The sequence below is a fragment of the Petromyzon marinus genome, unplaced genomic scaffold (assembly GCF_048934315.1).
Source record: "Petromyzon marinus isolate PM22_M1 ecotype Great Lakes invasive population unplaced genomic scaffold, UKy_Petmar_22M1.pri1.0 PM_Scaffold_57, whole genome shotgun sequence".
In the NCBI taxonomy this organism is placed as follows: domain Eukaryota; kingdom Metazoa; phylum Chordata; class Hyperoartia; order Petromyzontiformes; family Petromyzontidae; genus Petromyzon; species Petromyzon marinus.
This window is the reverse complement of record NW_027423579.1, coordinates 280,239-297,375: the sequence shown is the minus strand read 5'-3', so window position 1 is coordinate 297,375 and position 17,137 is coordinate 280,239. Positions and strand designations below refer to the sequence as shown.

At 39.1% G+C, this 17,137-nt stretch overlaps 16 non-coding genes across 16 annotated transcripts; all 16 read right to left on the bottom strand.

The window, feature by feature from the left end:
• Positions 1-1,538: 1,538 nt before the first annotated feature.
• TRNAV-UAC (transfer RNA valine (anticodon UAC)) lies at positions 1,539-1,611 on the bottom strand. The gene has a single exon. It is a non-coding gene; the product is annotated as a tRNA-Val (tRNA).
• A 145-nt stretch (positions 1,612-1,756) lies between these two features.
• TRNAV-AAC (transfer RNA valine (anticodon AAC)) lies at positions 1,757-1,829 on the bottom strand. The gene has a single exon. It is a non-coding gene; the product is annotated as a tRNA-Val (tRNA).
• A 1,667-nt stretch (positions 1,830-3,496) lies between these two features.
• On the bottom strand, positions 3,497-3,569 carry TRNAV-UAC (transfer RNA valine (anticodon UAC)). Its single transcript has one exon. It is a non-coding gene; the product is annotated as a tRNA-Val (tRNA).
• A 145-nt stretch (positions 3,570-3,714) lies between these two features.
• TRNAV-AAC (transfer RNA valine (anticodon AAC)) lies at positions 3,715-3,787 on the bottom strand. Its single transcript has one exon. It is a non-coding gene; the product is annotated as a tRNA-Val (tRNA).
• A 1,667-nt stretch (positions 3,788-5,454) lies between these two features.
• On the bottom strand, positions 5,455-5,527 carry TRNAV-UAC (transfer RNA valine (anticodon UAC)). The gene has a single exon. It is a non-coding gene; the product is annotated as a tRNA-Val (tRNA).
• Positions 5,528-5,672: 145 nt separating this feature from the next.
• Positions 5,673-5,745, bottom strand: TRNAV-AAC (transfer RNA valine (anticodon AAC)). The gene has a single exon. It is a non-coding gene; the product is annotated as a tRNA-Val (tRNA).
• Positions 5,746-6,326: 581 nt separating this feature from the next.
• Positions 6,327-6,399, bottom strand: TRNAV-UAC (transfer RNA valine (anticodon UAC)). The gene has a single exon. It is a non-coding gene; the product is annotated as a tRNA-Val (tRNA).
• A 145-nt stretch (positions 6,400-6,544) lies between these two features.
• Positions 6,545-6,617, bottom strand: TRNAV-AAC (transfer RNA valine (anticodon AAC)). The gene has a single exon. It is a non-coding gene; the product is annotated as a tRNA-Val (tRNA).
• Positions 6,618-8,719: 2,102 nt separating this feature from the next.
• TRNAV-AAC (transfer RNA valine (anticodon AAC)) lies at positions 8,720-8,792 on the bottom strand. The gene has a single exon. It is a non-coding gene; the product is annotated as a tRNA-Val (tRNA).
• Positions 8,793-9,540: 748 nt separating this feature from the next.
• Positions 9,541-9,613, bottom strand: TRNAV-AAC (transfer RNA valine (anticodon AAC)). Its single transcript has one exon. It is a non-coding gene; the product is annotated as a tRNA-Val (tRNA).
• Positions 9,614-11,934: 2,321 nt separating this feature from the next.
• TRNAV-AAC (transfer RNA valine (anticodon AAC)) lies at positions 11,935-12,007 on the bottom strand. The gene has a single exon. It is a non-coding gene; the product is annotated as a tRNA-Val (tRNA).
• A 581-nt stretch (positions 12,008-12,588) lies between these two features.
• TRNAV-AAC (transfer RNA valine (anticodon AAC)) lies at positions 12,589-12,661 on the bottom strand. Its single transcript has one exon. It is a non-coding gene; the product is annotated as a tRNA-Val (tRNA).
• A 1,877-nt stretch (positions 12,662-14,538) lies between these two features.
• Positions 14,539-14,611, bottom strand: TRNAV-UAC (transfer RNA valine (anticodon UAC)). The gene has a single exon. It is a non-coding gene; the product is annotated as a tRNA-Val (tRNA).
• A 145-nt stretch (positions 14,612-14,756) lies between these two features.
• Positions 14,757-14,829, bottom strand: TRNAV-AAC (transfer RNA valine (anticodon AAC)). Its single transcript has one exon. It is a non-coding gene; the product is annotated as a tRNA-Val (tRNA).
• Positions 14,830-15,628: 799 nt separating this feature from the next.
• TRNAV-UAC (transfer RNA valine (anticodon UAC)) lies at positions 15,629-15,701 on the bottom strand. Its single transcript has one exon. It is a non-coding gene; the product is annotated as a tRNA-Val (tRNA).
• A 145-nt stretch (positions 15,702-15,846) lies between these two features.
• On the bottom strand, positions 15,847-15,919 carry TRNAV-UAC (transfer RNA valine (anticodon UAC)). The gene has a single exon. It is a non-coding gene; the product is annotated as a tRNA-Val (tRNA).
• Between the last annotated feature and the right edge of the window lie 1,218 nt (positions 15,920-17,137).

The following is a 17,137-nucleotide window of genomic DNA, read 5'->3' as shown; positions in this document are numbered from 1 at the left end:
TTTGGTTTTAGATAAAATGTTTCCACCCGGTTTCAAACTAGGGACCTTTCGCGTTTGAGGCGAACGTGATAACCACGACAAAACGGAAACTGCTTGAAGAACATGGGTAGTTGCTACATACTTCACTGGCATAGGCCTATGCCAACAATGAAGAATCATGAAATCATCACGTTCATGAAGGCACATTTTGCGTCCTCTTTAAATAAAATCCGAATTGTTTTGGTTATACTTACAATGTTTCCACCCGGCTTCAAACCAGGGACCTTTCGCGTGTTAGGCGAACATGATAACCACTACACTACGGAAACTGCTTGAAGAACATGTAACGTAGCAACATATTTCACTGAAATAAGTCGAAACGTCCAGTGTCAAATCATTAAATCATCAAGTTCATGAAGGCATATTTTACGTCCACTTTAAATAAAATACAAAGTGTTTTGGTTTTACATACAATGTTTCCGCCTGGTTTCAAACCGGGGACCTTTCGCGTGTGAGGTGAACGTGATAACCACTACACTACGGAAACTGCTTGTCAAACTTGTGAAGTTGCAACATACTTCACTCGCATAGGCCTATGCCAACAATGAAGAATCATGAAATCATCATTTTCATGAGGGCACATTTTACGTGTACTTTAAATAAAACAGGAATTGTTTTGGTTTTACGTAAAATGTGTCCACCCGGTTTCAAACCAGGAACCTTTCGCGTGTTAGGCTAACGTGATAACCACTACACTACAGAAACTGCTTGAAGAACATGTAACGTAGCAACATATTTCACTGAAATAAGTCGAATCGTCCAGTTACAAATCATTAAATCATCAAGTTCATGAAGGCATATTTTACGTCCACTTTAATAGCTTAGATGTGTAGGCCTTGACTTCAACATAGTCATTTCTGTGACCAGTCACTAGCTAATCACTCAGTTATTTCAATGCTAAATTCGCCTAGTTATTTCAATGCTAAATTCTACTGTTTGATTTGTACTAAGTGCCTCGGTGAATGTGTATCCTCTGACTTTAACGTAGCTATTTTTGTGACCAGTTACAAGCTAATCACGCAGCTATTTCAATGCTAAATTCTATGCTAATTCCTTTGTCAAGGGGTGCCTCTGCGGATGTGTATGCTTTAACTTAGCTATTTCAATGCTAAATTCTATGCTAATTCCTTTATCAAGGGGTGCCTCTGCGGATGTGTATGCTTTAACTTTTAACGTAGCTATTTCTGTGACCAGTCACAAGCTAATCACTCAGCCATTTCAATGCTAAATTATATGCTAATTCCTTTGTCAAGGCGCTTTGTTTCCTCTCACACAGCTTAAAGGTCGTGATCTGAACGTGGCTCTTTCACTCCAGCGCTGTCCTACCAGACAGTCTCGTCCCTTCACCTGATGAAGGCCGCTTGTGTTGTGGCCGAAACGTCGTGAGAATATTATTGTGTTATTTTATTTTATCAATTTATTACTTTTTTCTCATTCTACGTGACTTTACCGAAAGAACCAAAGAAGAAAAATACGAATTGTTTTGGTTTTACATAAAATGTTTCCGCCCGGTTTCGAACCGGGGACTTTTCGCGTGTAAGGCTAACGTGATAACCACTACACTACAGAAACTGCTTGTCAAACTTGTGAAGTTGCAACACACTTCACTGGTATAGGCCTATGCCAACAAGGAAGAATCATGAATTCATTATCTTCATGAAAGCACATTTTAGGTCCAATTTAAATAAAATACGATTTTTATTGGTTATACGTAAAATGTTTCCGCCCGGTTTCGAACCGGGGACCTTTCGCGTGTTAGGCGAACGTGATAACCACTACACTACGGAAACTGCTTGAAGAACATGTAACGTAGCAACATATTTCACTGAAATAAGTCGAAACGAACAATGTCAAATCATTAAATCATCACGTTCATGAAGGCACATTTTGCGTCCACTTTAAATTAAATCCGAATTGTTTTGGTTTTAAGATAAAATGTTTCCACCCGGTTTCAAACCAGGGACCTTTCGCGTTTGAGGCGAACGTGATAACCACGACAAAACGGAAACTGCTTGAAGAACATGGGTAGTTGCTACATACTTCACTGGCATAGGCCTATGCCAACAATGAAGAATCATGAAATCATCACGTTCATGAAGGCACATTTTGCGTCCTCTTTAAATAAAATCCGAATTGTTTTGGTTATACTTACAATGTTTCCACCCGGCTTCAAACCAGGGACCTTTCGCGTGTTAGGCGAACATGATAACCACTACACTACGGAAACTGCTTGAAGAACATGTAACGTAGCAACATATTTAACTGAAATAGGTCGAAACGTCCAGTGTCAAATCGTTAAATCATCAAGTTCATGAAGGCATATTTTACCTCCACTTTAAATAAAATACAAAGTGTTTTGGTTTTACATACAATGTTTCCGCCTGGTTTCAAACCGGGGACCTTTCGCGTGTGAGGTGAACGTGATAACCACTACACTACGGAAACTGCTTGTCAAACTTGTGAAGTTGCAACATACTTCACTCGCATAGGCCTATGCCAACAATGAAGAATCATGAAATCATCATTTTCATGAGGGCACATTTTACGTGTACTTTAAATAAAACAGGAAATGTTTTGGTTTACCGTAAAATGTGTCCACCCGGTTTCAAACCAGGAACCTTTCGCGTTTTAGGCTAACGTGATAACCACTACACTACAGAAACTGCTTGAAGAACATGTAACGTAGCAACATATTTCACTGAAATAAGTCGAATCGTCCAGTTACAAATCATTAAATCATCAAGTTCATGAAGGCATATTTTACGTCCACTTTAATAACTTAGATGTGTAGGCCTTGACTTCAACATAGTAATTTCTGTGACCAGTCACTAGCTAATCACTCAGTTATTTCAATGCTAAATTCGCCTAGTTATTTCAATGCTAAATTCTACTGTTTGATTTGTACTAAGTGCCTCGGTGAATGTGTATGCTCTGACTTTAACGTAGCTATTTTTGTGACCAGTTACAAGCTAATCACGCAGCTATTTCAATGCTAAATTCTATGCTAATTCCTTTGTCAAGGGGTGCCTCTGCGGATGTGTATGCTTTAACTTAGCTATTTCAATGCTAAATTCTATGCTAATTCCTTTATCAAGGGGTGCCTCTGCGGATGTGTATGCTTTAACTTTTAACGTAGCTATTTCTGTGACCAGTCACAAGCTAATCACTCAGCCATTTCAATGCTAAATTATATGCTAATTCCTTTGTCAAGGCGCTTTGTTTCCTCTCACACAGCTTAAAGGTCGTGATCTGAACGTGGCTCTTTCACTCCAGCGCTGTCCTACCAGACAGTCTCGTCCCTTCACCTGATGAAGGCCGCTTGTGTTGTGGCCAAAACGTCGTGAGAATATTATTGTGTTATTTTATTTTATCAATTTATTACTTTTTTCTCATTCTACGTGACTTTACCGAAAGAACCAAAGAAGAAAAATACGAATTGTTTTGGTTTTACATAAAATGTTTCCGCCCGGTTTCGAACCGGGGACTTTTCGCGTGTAAGGCTAACGTGATAACCACTACACTACAGAAACTGCTTGTCAAACTTGTGAAGTTGCAACACACTTCACTGGTATAGGCCTATGCCAACAAGGAAGAATCATGAATTCATTATCTTCATGAAAGCACATTTTAGGTCCAATTTAAATAAAATACGATTTTTATTGGTTATACGTAAAATGTTTCCGCCCGGTTTCGAACCGGGGACCTTTCGCGTGTTAGGCGAACGTGATAACCACTACACTACGGAAACTGCTTGAAGAACATGTAACGTAGCAACATATTTCACTGAAATAAGTCGAAACGAACAATGTCAAATCATTAAATCATCACGTTCATGAAGGCACATTTTGCGTCCACTTTAAATAAAATCCGAATTGTTTTGGTTTTAGATAAAATGTTTCCACCCGGTTTCAAACTAGGGACCTTTCGCGTTTGAGGCGAACGTGATAACCACGACAAAACGGAAACTGCTTGAAGAACATGGATAGTTGCTACATACTTCACTGGCATAGGCCTATGCCAACAATGAAGAATCATGAAATCATCACGTTCATGAAGGCACATTTTGCGTCCTCTTTAAATAAAATCCGAATTGTTTTGGTTATACTTACAATGTTTCCACCCGGCTTCAAACCAGGGACCTTTCGCGTGTTAGGCGAACATGATAACCACTACACTACGGAAACTGCTTGAAGAACATGTAACGTAGCAACATATTTCACTGAAATAAGTCGAAACGTCCAGTGTCAAATCATTAAATCATCAAGTTCATGAAGGCATATTTTACGTCCACTTTAAATAAAATACAAAGTGTTTTGGTTTTACATACAATTTTTTCCACCTGGTTTCAAACCGGGGACCTTTCGCGTGTGAGGTGAACGTGATAACCACTACACTACGGAAACTGCTTGTCAAACTTGTGAAGTTGCAACATACTTCACTCGCATAGGCCTATGCCAACAATGAAGAATCATGAAATCATCATTTTCATGAGGGCACATTTTACGTGTACTTTAAATAAAACAGGAATTGTTTTGGTTTTACGTAAAATGTGTCCACCCGGTTTCAAACCAGGAACCTTTCGCGTGTTAGGCTAACGTGATAACCACTACACTACAGAAACTGCTTGAAGAACATGTAACGTAGCAACATATTTCACTGAAATAAGTCGAATCGTCCAGTTACAAATCATTAAATCATCAAGTTCATGAAGGCATATTTTACGTCCACTTTAATAGCTTAGATGTGTAGGCCTTGACTTCAACATAGTCATTTCTGTGACCAGTCACTAGCTAATCACTCAGTTATTTCAATGCTAAATTCGCCTAGTTATTTCAATGCTAAATTCTACTGTTTGATTTGTACTAAGTGCCTCGGTGAATGTGTATCCTCTGACTTTAACGTAGCTATTTTTGTGACCAGTTACAAGCTAATCACGCAGCTATTTCAATGCTAAATTCTATGCTAATTCCTTTGTCAAGGGGTGCCTCTGCGGATGTGTATGCTTTAACTTAGCTATTTCAATGCTAAATTCTATGCTAATTCCTTTATCAAGGGGTGCCTCTGCGGATGTGTATGCTTTAACTTTTAACGTAGCTATTTCTGTGACCAGTCACAAGCTAATCACTCAGCCATTTCAATGCTAAATTATATGCTAATTCCTTTGTCAAGGCGCTTTGTTTCCTCTCACACAGCTTAAAGGTCGTGATCTGAACGTGGCTCTTTCACTCCAGCGCTGTCCTACCAGACAGTCTCGTCCCTTCACCTGATGAAGGCCGCTTGTGTTGTGGCCGAAACGTCGTGAGAATATTATTGTGTTATTTTATTTTATCAATTTATTACTTTTTTCTCATTCTACGTGACTTTACCGAAAGAACCAAAGAAGAAAAATACAAATTGTTTTGGTTTTACATAAAATGTTTCCGCCCGGTTTCGAACCGGGGACTTTTCGCGTGTAAGGCTAACGTGATAACCACTACACTACAGAAACTGCTTGTCAAACTTGTGAAGTTGCAACACACTTCACTGGTATAGGCCTATGCCAACAAGGAAGAATCATGAATTCATTATCTTCATGAAAGCACATTTTAGGTCCAATTTAAATAAAATACGATTTTTATTGGTTATACGTAAAATGTTTCCGCCCGGTTTCGAACCGGGGACCTTTCGCGCGTTAGGCGAACGTGATAACCACTACACTACGGAAACTGCTTGAAGAACATGTAACGTAGCAACATATTTCACTGAAATAAGTCGAAACGAACAATGTCAAATCATTAAATCATCACGTTCATGAAGGCACATTTTGCGTCCACTTTAAATAAAATCCGAATTGTTTTGGTTTTAGATAAAATGTTTCCACCCGGTTTCAAACTAGGGACCTTTCGCGTTTGAGGCGAACGTGATAACCACGACAAAACAGAAACTGCTTGAAGAACATGGGTAGTTGCTACATACTTCACTGGCATAGGCCTATGCCAACAATGAAGAATCATGAAATCATCACGTTCATGAAGGCACATTTTGCGTCCTCTTTAAATAAAATCCGAATTGTTTTGGTTATACTTACAATGTTTCCACCCGGCTTCAAACCAGGGACCTTTCGCGTGTTAGGCGAACATGATAACCACTACACTACGGAAACTGCTTGAAGAACATGTAACGTAGCAACATATTTCACTGAAATAAGTCGAAACGTCCAGTGTCAAATCATTAAATCATCAAGTTCATGAAGGCATATTTTACGTCCACTTTAAATAAAATACAAATTGTTTTGGTTTTACATAGAATGTTTCCGCCCGGTTTCAAACCAGGAACCTTTCACGTGTAAGGCTAACGTGATAACCACTACACTACGGAAACTGCTTGTCAAACTCGTGAAGTTGCAACACACTTCACTGGTATAGGCCTATGCCAACAAGGAAGAATCATGAATTCATAATCTTCATGAAAGCACATTTTAGTTCCAATTTTAATAAAATACGATTTTTATTGGTTATACGTAAAATATTTCCGCCCGGTTTCAAACCGGGGACCTTTCGCATGTTAGGCGAACGTGATAACCACTACACTACGGAAACTGCTTGAAGAACATGTAACGTAGCAACATATTTCACTGAAATAAGTCGAAACGAACAATGTCAAATCATTACATTATCACGTTCATGAAGGCACATTTTGCGTCCACTTTAAATAAAATCCGAATTGTTTTGGTTTTAGATAAAATGTTTCCACCCGGTTTCAAACCAGGGACCTTTCGCGTGTTAGGCTACCGTGATAACCACTTCAAAACGGAAACTGCTTCAAGAACATGGGTAGTTGCTACATACTTCACTGGCATAGGCCTATGCCAACAATGAAGAATCATGAAATCATCACGTTCATGAAGGCACATTTTGCGTCCTCTTTAAATAAAATCCGAATTGTTTTGGTTTAACGTAAAATGTTTCTGCCCGGTTTCAAACCGGGGACCTTTCACGGGTTAGGCGAACGTGATAACCACTACACTACGGAAACTGCTTGTCAAATTTGTGAAGTTGCAACATATTTCACTGGCATAGGCCTCTGCCAACAATGAAGAATCATGAAATCATCATCTTCATGAGGGCACATTTGACGTGCACATTAAATAAAACAGGAATTGTTTTTGGTTATACTTACAATGTTTCCACCCGGTTTCAAACCAGGGACATTTCGCGTGTTAGGCGAACATTATGACGACTACACTTCGGAAACTGCTTGAAGAACATGTAACGTAGCAACATATTTCACTGAAATAGGTCGAAACATCCAGTGTCAAATCGTTAAATCATCAAGTTCATGAAGGCATATTTTACGTCCACTTTAAATAAAGTGGAAAGTGTTTTGGTTTTACATACAATGTTTCCGCCTGGTTTCAAACCGGGGACCTTTCGCGTGTGAGGCGAACGTGATAACCACTACACTACGGAAACTGCTTGTCAAACTTGTGAAGTTGCAACATACTTCACTCGCATAGGCCTATGCCAACAATGAAGAATCATGAAATCATCATTTTCATGAGGGCACATTTTACGTGTACTTTAAATAAAACAGGAATTGTTTTGGTTTTACGTAAAATGTGTCCACCCGGTTTCAAAACAGGAACCTTTCGCGTGTTAGGCTAACGTGATAACCACTACACTACGGAAACTGCTTGAAGAACATGTAACGTAGCAACATATTTCACTGAAATAAGTCGAAACATCCAGTGTCAAATCACTAAATCATCAAGTTCATGAAGGCATATTTTACGTCCACTTTAATAGCTTAGATGTGTAGGCCTTGACTTCAACATAGTAATTTTTGTGACCAGTCACTAGCTAATCACTCAGTTATTTCAATGCTAAATTCGCCTAGTTATTTCAATGCTAAATTCTACTGTTTGATTTGTACTAAGTGCCTCGGTGAATGTGTATGCTCTGATTTTAACGTAGCTATTTTTGTTACCAGTTACAAGCTAATCACTCAGCTATTTCAATGCTAAATTCTATGCTAATTCCTTTGTCAAGGGGTGCCTCTGCGGATGTGTATGCTTTAACTTAGCTATTTCAATGCTAAATTCTATGCTAATTCCTTTATCAAGGGGTGCCTCTGCGGATGTGTATGCTTTAACTTTTAACGTAGCTATTTCTGTGACCAGTCACAAGCTAATCACTCAGCCATTTCAATGCTAAACTATATGCTAATTCCTTTGTCAAGGCGCTTTGTTTCCTCTCACACAGCTTAAAGGTCGTGATCTGAACGTGGCTCTTTCACTCCAGCGCTGTCCTACCAGACAGTCTCGTCCCTTCACCTGATGAAGGCCGCTTGTGTTGTGGCCGAAACGTCGTGAGAATATTATTGTGTTATTTTATTTTATCAATTTATTATTTTTTCTCATTCTACGTGACTTTACCGAAAGAACCAAAGAAGAAAAATACGAATTGTTTTGGTTTTACATAAAATGTGTCCGCCCGGTTTCGAACCGGGGACTTTTCGCGTGTAAGGCTAACGGGATAACCACTACACTACGGAAACTGTTTGTCAAACTTGTGAAGTTGCAACACACTTCACTGGTATAGGCCTATGCCAACAAGGAAGAATCATGAATTCATTATCTTCATGAAAGCACATTTTAGGTCCAATTTAAATAAAATACGATTTTTATTGGTTATACGTAAAATGTTTCCGCCCGGTTTCGAACCGGGGACCTTTCGCGTGTTAGGCGAACGTGATAACCACTACACTACGGAAACTGCTTGAAGAACATGTAACGTAGCAACATATTTCACTGAAATAAGTCGAAACGAACAATGCTAAATAATTAAATCATCACGTTCATGAAGGCACATTTTGCGTCCACTTTAAATAAAATCCGAATTGTTTTGGTTTTAGATAAAATGTTTCCACCCGGTTTCAAACTAGGGACCTTTCGCGTTTGAGGCGAACGTGATAACCACGACAAAACGGAAACTGCTTGAAGAACATGGGTAGTTGCTACATACTTCACTGGCATAGGCCTATGGCAACAATGAAGAATCATGAAATCATCACGTTCATGAAGGCACATTTTGGGTCCTCTTTAAATAAAATCCGAATTGTTTTGGTTATACTTACAATGTTTCCACCCGGCTTCAAACCAGGGACCTTTCGCGTGTTAGGCGAACATGATAACCACTACACTACGGAAACTGGTTGGAGAACATGTAACGTAGCAACATATTTCACTGAAATAAGTCGAAACGTCCAGTGTCAAATCATTAAATCATCAAGTTCATGAAGGCATATTTCACGTCCTGGTTTCAAACCAGGAACCTTTCACGTGTAAGGCTAACGTGATAACCACTACACTACGGAAACTGCTTGTCAAACTCGTGAAGTTGCAACACACTTCACTGGTATAGGCCTATGCCAACAAGGAAGAATCATGAATTCATTATCTTCATGAAAGCACATTTTAGTTCCAATTTTAATAAAATACGATTTTTATTCTTATACGTAAAATATTTCCGCCCGGTTTCAAACCGGGGACCTTTCGCGTGTTAGGCGAACGTGATAACCACTACACTACGGAAACTGCTTGAGGAACATGTAACGTAGCAACATATTTCACTGAAATAAGTCGAAACGAACAATGTCAAATCATTACATTATCACGTTCATGAAGGCACATTTTGCATCCACTTTAAATAAAATCCGAATTGTTTTGGTTTTAGATAAAATGTTTCCACCCGGTTTCAAACCAGGGACCTTTCGCGTGTTAGGCTACCGTGATAACCACTACAAAACGGAAACTGCTTAAAGAACATGGGTAGTTGCTACATACTTCACTGGCATAGGCCTATGCCAACAATGAAGAATCATGAAATCATCACGTTAATGAAGGCACATTTTGCGTCTTCTTTAAATAAAATCCGAATTGTTTTGGTTTAACGTAAAATGTTTCTGCCCGGTTTCAAACCGGGGACCTTTCGCGTGTGAGGCAAACGTGATAACCACTACACTATGTCAACAGCTTGTCCAAACTGCTAAGTTGCAACACACTTCACTGGTATAGACCTATGCCAACAATGAATAATCATGAAATCATCATCTTCATGAAAGCACATTTTGCGTCCAATTTAAATAAAATACGATTTTTTTTCGGTTATACGTAAAATGTTTCCACCCGGTTTCAAACCAGGGACCTTTCACGGGTTAGGCGAACGTGATAACCACTACACTACGGAAACTGCTTGTCAAATTTGTGAAGTTGCAACATATTTCACTGGCATAGGCCTCTGCCAACAATGAAGAATCATGAAATCATCATCTTCATGAGGGCACATTTGACGTGCACATTAAATAAAACAGGAATTGTTTTTGGTTATACTTACAATGTTTCCACCCGGTTTCAAACCAGGGACATTTCGCGTGTTAGGCGAACATTATGACGACTACACTTCGGAAACTGCTTGAAGAACATGTAACGTAGCAACATATTTCACTGAAATAGGTCGAAACGTCCAGTGTCAAATCGTTAAATCATCAAGTTCATGAAGGCATATTTTACGTCCACTTCAAATAAAATACAAAGTGTTTTGGTTTTACATACAATGTTTCCGCCTGATTTCAAACCGGGGACCTTTCGCGTGTGAGGCGAACGTGATAACCACTACACTACGGAAACTGCTTGTCAAACTTGTGAAGTTGCAACATACTTCACTCGCATAGGCCTATGCCAACAATGAAGAATCATGAAATCATCATTTTAATGAGGGCACATTTTACGTGTACTTTAAATAAAACAGGAATTGTTTTGGTTTTACGTAAAATGTGTCCACCCGGTTTCAAAACAGGAACCTTTCGCGTGTTAGGCTAACGTGATAACCACTACACTACGGAAACTGCTTGAAGAACATGTAACGTAGCAACATATTTCACTGAAATAAGTCGAAACATCCAGTGTCAAATCACTAAATCATCAAGTTCATGAAGGCATATTTTACGTCCACTTTAATAGCTTAGATGTGTAGGCCTTGACTTCAACATAGTCATTTCTGTGACCAGTCACTAGCTAATCACTCAGTTATTTCAATGCTAAATTCGCCTAGTTATTTCAATGCTAAATTCTACTGTTTGATTTGTACTAAGTGCCTCGGTGAATGTGTATGCTCTGACTTTAACGTAGCTATTTTTGTGACCAGTTACAAGCTAATCACTCAGCTATTTCAATGCTAAATTCTATGCTAATTCCTTTGTCAAGGGGTGCCTCTGCGGATGTGTATGCTTTAACTTAGCTATTTCAATGCTAAATTCTATGCTAATTCCTTTATCAAGGGGTGCCTCTGCGGATGTGTATGCTTTAACTTTTAACGTAGCTATTTCTGTGACCAGTCACAAGCTAATCACTCAGCCATTTCAATGCTAAACTATATGCTAATTCCTTTGTCAAGGCGCTTTGTTTCCTCTCACACAGCTTAAAGGTCGTGATCTGAACGTGGCTCTTTCACTCCAGCGCTGTCCTACCAGACAGTCTCGTCCCTTCACCTGATGAAGGCCGCTTGTGTTGTGGCCGAAACGTCGTGAGAATATTATTGTGTTATTTTATTTTATCAATTTATTATTTTTTCTCATTCTACGTGACTTTACCGAAAGAACCAAAGAAGAAAAATACGAATTGTTTTGGTTTTACATAAAACGTTTCCGCCCGGTTTCGAACTGGGGACTTTTCGCGTGTAAGGCTAACGTGATAACCACTACACTACGGAAACTGCTTGTCAAACTTGTGAAGTTGCAACACACTTCACTGGTATAGGCCTATACCAACAAGGAAGAATCATGAATTCATTATCTTCATGAAAGCACATTTTAGGTCCAATTTAAATAAAATACGATTTTTATTGGTTATACGTAAAATGTTTCCGCCCGGTTTCGAACCGGGGACCTTTCGCGTGTTAGGCGAACGTGATAACCACTACACTACGGAAACTGCTTGAAGAACATGTAACGTAGCAACATATTTCACTGAAATAAGTCGAAACGAACAATGTCAAATCATTAAATCATCACGTTCATGAAGGCACATTTTGCGTCCACTTTAAATAAAATCCGAATTGTTTTGGTTTTAGATAAAATGTTTCCACCCGGTTTCAAACTAGGGACCTTTCGCGTTTGAGGCGAACGTGATAACCACGACAAAACGGAAACTGCTTGAAGAACATGGGTAGTTGCTACATACTTCACTGGCATAGGCCTATGCCAACAATGAAGAATCATGAAATCATAACGTTCATGAAGGCACATTTTGCGTCCTCTTTAAATAAAATCCGAATTGTTTTGGTTATACTTACAATGTTTCCTCCCGGCTTCAAACCAGGGACCTTTCGCGTGTTAGGCGAACATGATAACCACTACACTACGGAAACTGCTTGAAGAACATGTAACGTAGCAACATATTTCACTGAAATAAGTCGAAACGTCCAGTTGCAAATCATTAAATCATCAAGTTCATGAAGGCATATTTTACGTCCGCTTTAAATAAAATTCGAATTGTTTTGGTTTCACGTAAAATGTTTCCGCCCGGTTTCAAACCGGGGTCCTTTCGCGTGTTAGGCGAACGTGATAACCACTACACTACGGAAACTGCTTGAAGAACATGTAACGTAGCAACATATTTCACTGAAATAAGTCGAAACGAACAATGTCAAATCATCACGTTCATGAAGGCACATTTTGCGTCCACTTTAAATAAAATCCGAATTGTTTTGGTTTTAGATAAAATGTTTCCACCCGGTTTCAAACCAGGGACCTTTCGCGTGTTAGGCTACCGTGATAAACACTACAAAACGGAAACTGCTTGAAGAACATGGGTAGTTGCTACATACTTCACTGGCATAGGACTATGCCAACAATGAAGAATCATGAAATCATCACGTTCATGAAGGCATATTTTACGCCCACTTTAAATAAAATACGAATTGTTTTGGTTTTACGTAAAATGTTTCCGCCCGGTTTCAAACCGGGGACCTTTCGCGTGTGAGGCAAACGTGATAACCACTACACTATGTCAACAGCTTGTCCAAACTGCTAAGTTGCAACACACTTCACTGGTATAGACCTATGCCAACAATGAAGAATCATGAAATCATCATCTTCATGAAAGCACATTTTGCGTCCAATTTAAATAAAATACGATTTTTTTCGGTTATACGTAAAATGTTTCCACCCGGTTTCAAACCAGGGACCTTTCACGGGTTAGGCGAACGTGATAACCACTACACTACGGAAACTGCTTGTCAAATTTGTGAAGTTGCAACATATTTCACTGGCATAGGCCTCTGCCAACAATTAAGAATCATGAAATCATCATCTTCATGAGGGCACATTTGACGTGCACATTAAATAAAACAGGAATTGTTTTTGGTTATACTTACAATGTTTCCACCCGGTTTCAAACCAGGGACATTTCGCGTGTTAGGCGAACATTATGACGACTACACTTCGGAAACTGCTTGAAGAACATGTAACGTAGCAACTTTTTTCACTGAAATAGGTCGAAACGTCCAGTGTCAAATCGTTAAATCATCAAGTTCATGAAGGCATATTTTACGTCCACTTTAAATAAAATACAAAGTGTTTTGGTTTTACATACAATGTTTCCACCTGGTTTCAAACCGGGGACCTTTCGCGTGTGAGGCGAACGTGATAACCACTACACTACGGAAACTGCTTGAAGAAGATGTAACGTAGCAACATATTTCACTGAAATAAGTCGAAACATCCAGTGTCAAATCACTAAATCATCAAGTTCATGAAGGCATATTTTACGTCCACTTTAATAGCTTCGATGTGTAGGCCTTGACTTCAACATAGTCATTTCTGTGACCAGTCACTAGCTAATCACTCAGTTATTTCAATGCTAAATTCGCCTAGTTATTTCTATGCTAAATTCTACTGTTTGATTTGTACTAAGTGCCTCGGTGAATGTGTATGCTCTGACTTTAACGTAGCTATTTTTGTGACCAGTTACAAGCTAATCACTCAGCTATTTCAATGCTAAATTCTATGCTAATTCCTTTGTCAAGGGGTGCCTTTGCGGATGTGTATGCTTTAACTTAGCTATTTCAATGCTAAATTCTATGCTAATTCCTTTATCAAGGGGTGCCTCTGCGGATGTGTATGCTTTAACTTTTAACGTAGCTATTTCTGTGACCAGTCACAAGCTAATCACTCAGCCATTTCAATGCTAAATTATATGCTAATTCCTTTGTCAAGGCGCTTTGTTTCCTCTCACACAGCTTAAAGGTCGTGATCTGAACGTGGCTCTTTCACTCCAGCGCTGTCCTACCAGACAGTCTCGTCCCTTCACCTGATGAAGGCCGCTTGTGTTGTGGCCGAAACGTCGTGAGAATATTATTGTGTTATTTTATTTTATCAATTTATTACTTTTTTCTCATTCTACGTGACTTTACCGAAAGAACCAAAGAAGAAAAATACGAATTGTTTTGGTTTTACATAAAATGTTTCCGCCCGGTTTCGAACCGGGGACTTTTCGCGTGTAAGGCTAACGTGATAACCACTACACTACGGAAACTGCTTGTCAAACTTGTGAAGTTGCAACACACTTCCCTGGTATAGGCCTATGCAAACAAGGAAGAATCATGAATTCATTATCTTCATGAAAGCACATTTTAGGTCCAATTTAAATAAAATACGATTTTTATTGGTTATACGTAAAATGTTTCCGCCCGGTTTCGAACCGGGGACCTTTCGCGTGTTAGGCGAACGTGATAACCACTACACTACGGAAACTGCTTGAAGAACATGTAACGTAGCAACATATTTCACTGAAATAAGTCGAAACGAACAATATCAAATCATTAAATCATCACGTTCATGAAGGCACATTTTGCGTCCACTTTAAATAAAATCCGAATTGTTTTGGTTTTAGATAAAATGTTTCCACCCGGTTTCAAACTAGGGACCTTTCGCGTTTGAGGCGAACGTGATAACCACGACAAAACGGAAACTGCATGAAGAACATGGGTAGTTGCTACATACTTCACTGGCATAGGCCTATGCCAACAATGAAGAATCATTAAATCATCACGTTCATGAAGGCTCATTTTGCGTCCTCTTTAAATAAAATCCGAATTGTTTTGGTTATACTTACAATGTTTCCACCCGGCTTCAAACCAGGGACCTTTCGCGTGTTAGGCAAACATGATAACCACTACACTACGGAAACTGCTTGAAGAACATGTAACGTAGCAACATATTTCACTCAAATAGGTCGAATCGTCCAGTTACAAATCATTACATCATCAAGTTCATGAAGGCAAATTTTACGTACACTTTAATTAAAATACGAATTGTTTTGGTTTTACGTAAAATGTTTCCGCCCAGTTTCGAACCGGGGACCTTTCGCGTGTGAGGCGAACGTGATAACCACTACACTACGGAAACTGGTTGGAGAACATGTAACGTAGCAACATATTTCACTGAAATAATTCGAATCGTCCAGTTGCAAATCATTAAATCATCAAGTTCATGAAGGCATATTTTACGTCCGCTTTAAATAAAATGCGAATTGTTTTGGTTTCACGTAAAATGTTTCCGCCCGGTTTCGAACCGGGGACCTTTCGCGTGTAAAGCGAACGTGATAACCACTACACTACGGAAACTGGTTGGAGAACATGTAACGTAGCAACATATTTCACTGAAATAAGTCGAATTGTCCAGTTGCAAATCATTAAATCATCAAGTTCATGAAGGCATATTTTACGTCCGCTTTAAATAAAATACGAATTGTTTTGGTTTCACGTAAAATGTTTCCTCCCGGTTTCGAACCGGGGACCTTTTGCGTGTAAAGCGAACGTGATAACCACTACACTACGGAAACTGGTTGGAGAACATGTAAAGTAGAAACATATTTCACTGAAATAAGTCGAAACGTCCAGTGTCAAATCATTAAATCATCAAGTTCATGAAGGCATATTTTACGTCCCCTTTAAATAAAATACAAATTGTTTTGGTTTTACATAGAATGTTTCCGCCCGGTTTCAAACCAGAAACCTTTCACGTGTAAGGCTAACGTGATAACCACTACACTACGGAAACTGGTTGTCTAACTCGTGAAGTTGCAACACACTTCACTGGTATAGGCCTATGCCAACAAGGAAGAATCATGAATTCATAATCTTCATGAAAGCACATTTTAGTTCCAATTTTAATCAAATACGATTTTTATTGGTTACACGTAAAATATTTCCACCCGGTTTCAAACCAGGGACCTTTCGCGTGTTAGGCGAACGTGATAACCACTACACTACGGAAACTGCTTGAAGAACATGTAACGTAGCAACATATTTCACTGAAATAAGTCGAAACGAACAATGTCAAATCATTACATTATCACGTTCATGAAGGCACATTTTGCGTCCACTTTAAATAAAATCCGAATTGTTTTGGTTTTAGATAAAATGTTTCCACCCGGTTTCAAACCAGGGACCTTTCGCGTGTTAGGCTACCGTGATAACCACTACAAAACGGAAACTGCTTGAAGAACATGGGTAGTTGCTACATACTTCACTGGCATAGGCCTATGCCAACAATGAAGAATCATGAAATCATCACGTTCATGAAGGCACATTTTGCGTCCTCTTTAAATAAAATCCGAATTGTTTTGGTTTAACGTAAAATGTTTCTGCCCGGTTTCAAACCGGGGACCTTTCGCGTGTGAGGCAAACGTGACAACCACTACACTATGTCAACAGCTTGTCCAAACTGCTAAGTTGCAACACACTTCACTAGTATAGACCTATGCCAACAATGAAGAATCATGAAATCATCATCTTCATGAAAGCACATTTTGCGTCCAATTTAAATAAAAACCGATTTTTTTTCGGTTATACGTAAAATGTTTCCACCCGGTTTCAAACCAGGGACCTTTCACGGGTTAGGCGAACGTGATAACCACTACACTACGGAAACTGCTTGTCAAATTTGTGAAGTTGCAACATATTTCACTGGCATAGGCCTCTGCCAACAATGAAGAATCATGAAATCATCATCTTCATGAGGGCACATTTGACGTGCACATTAAATAAAACAGGAATTG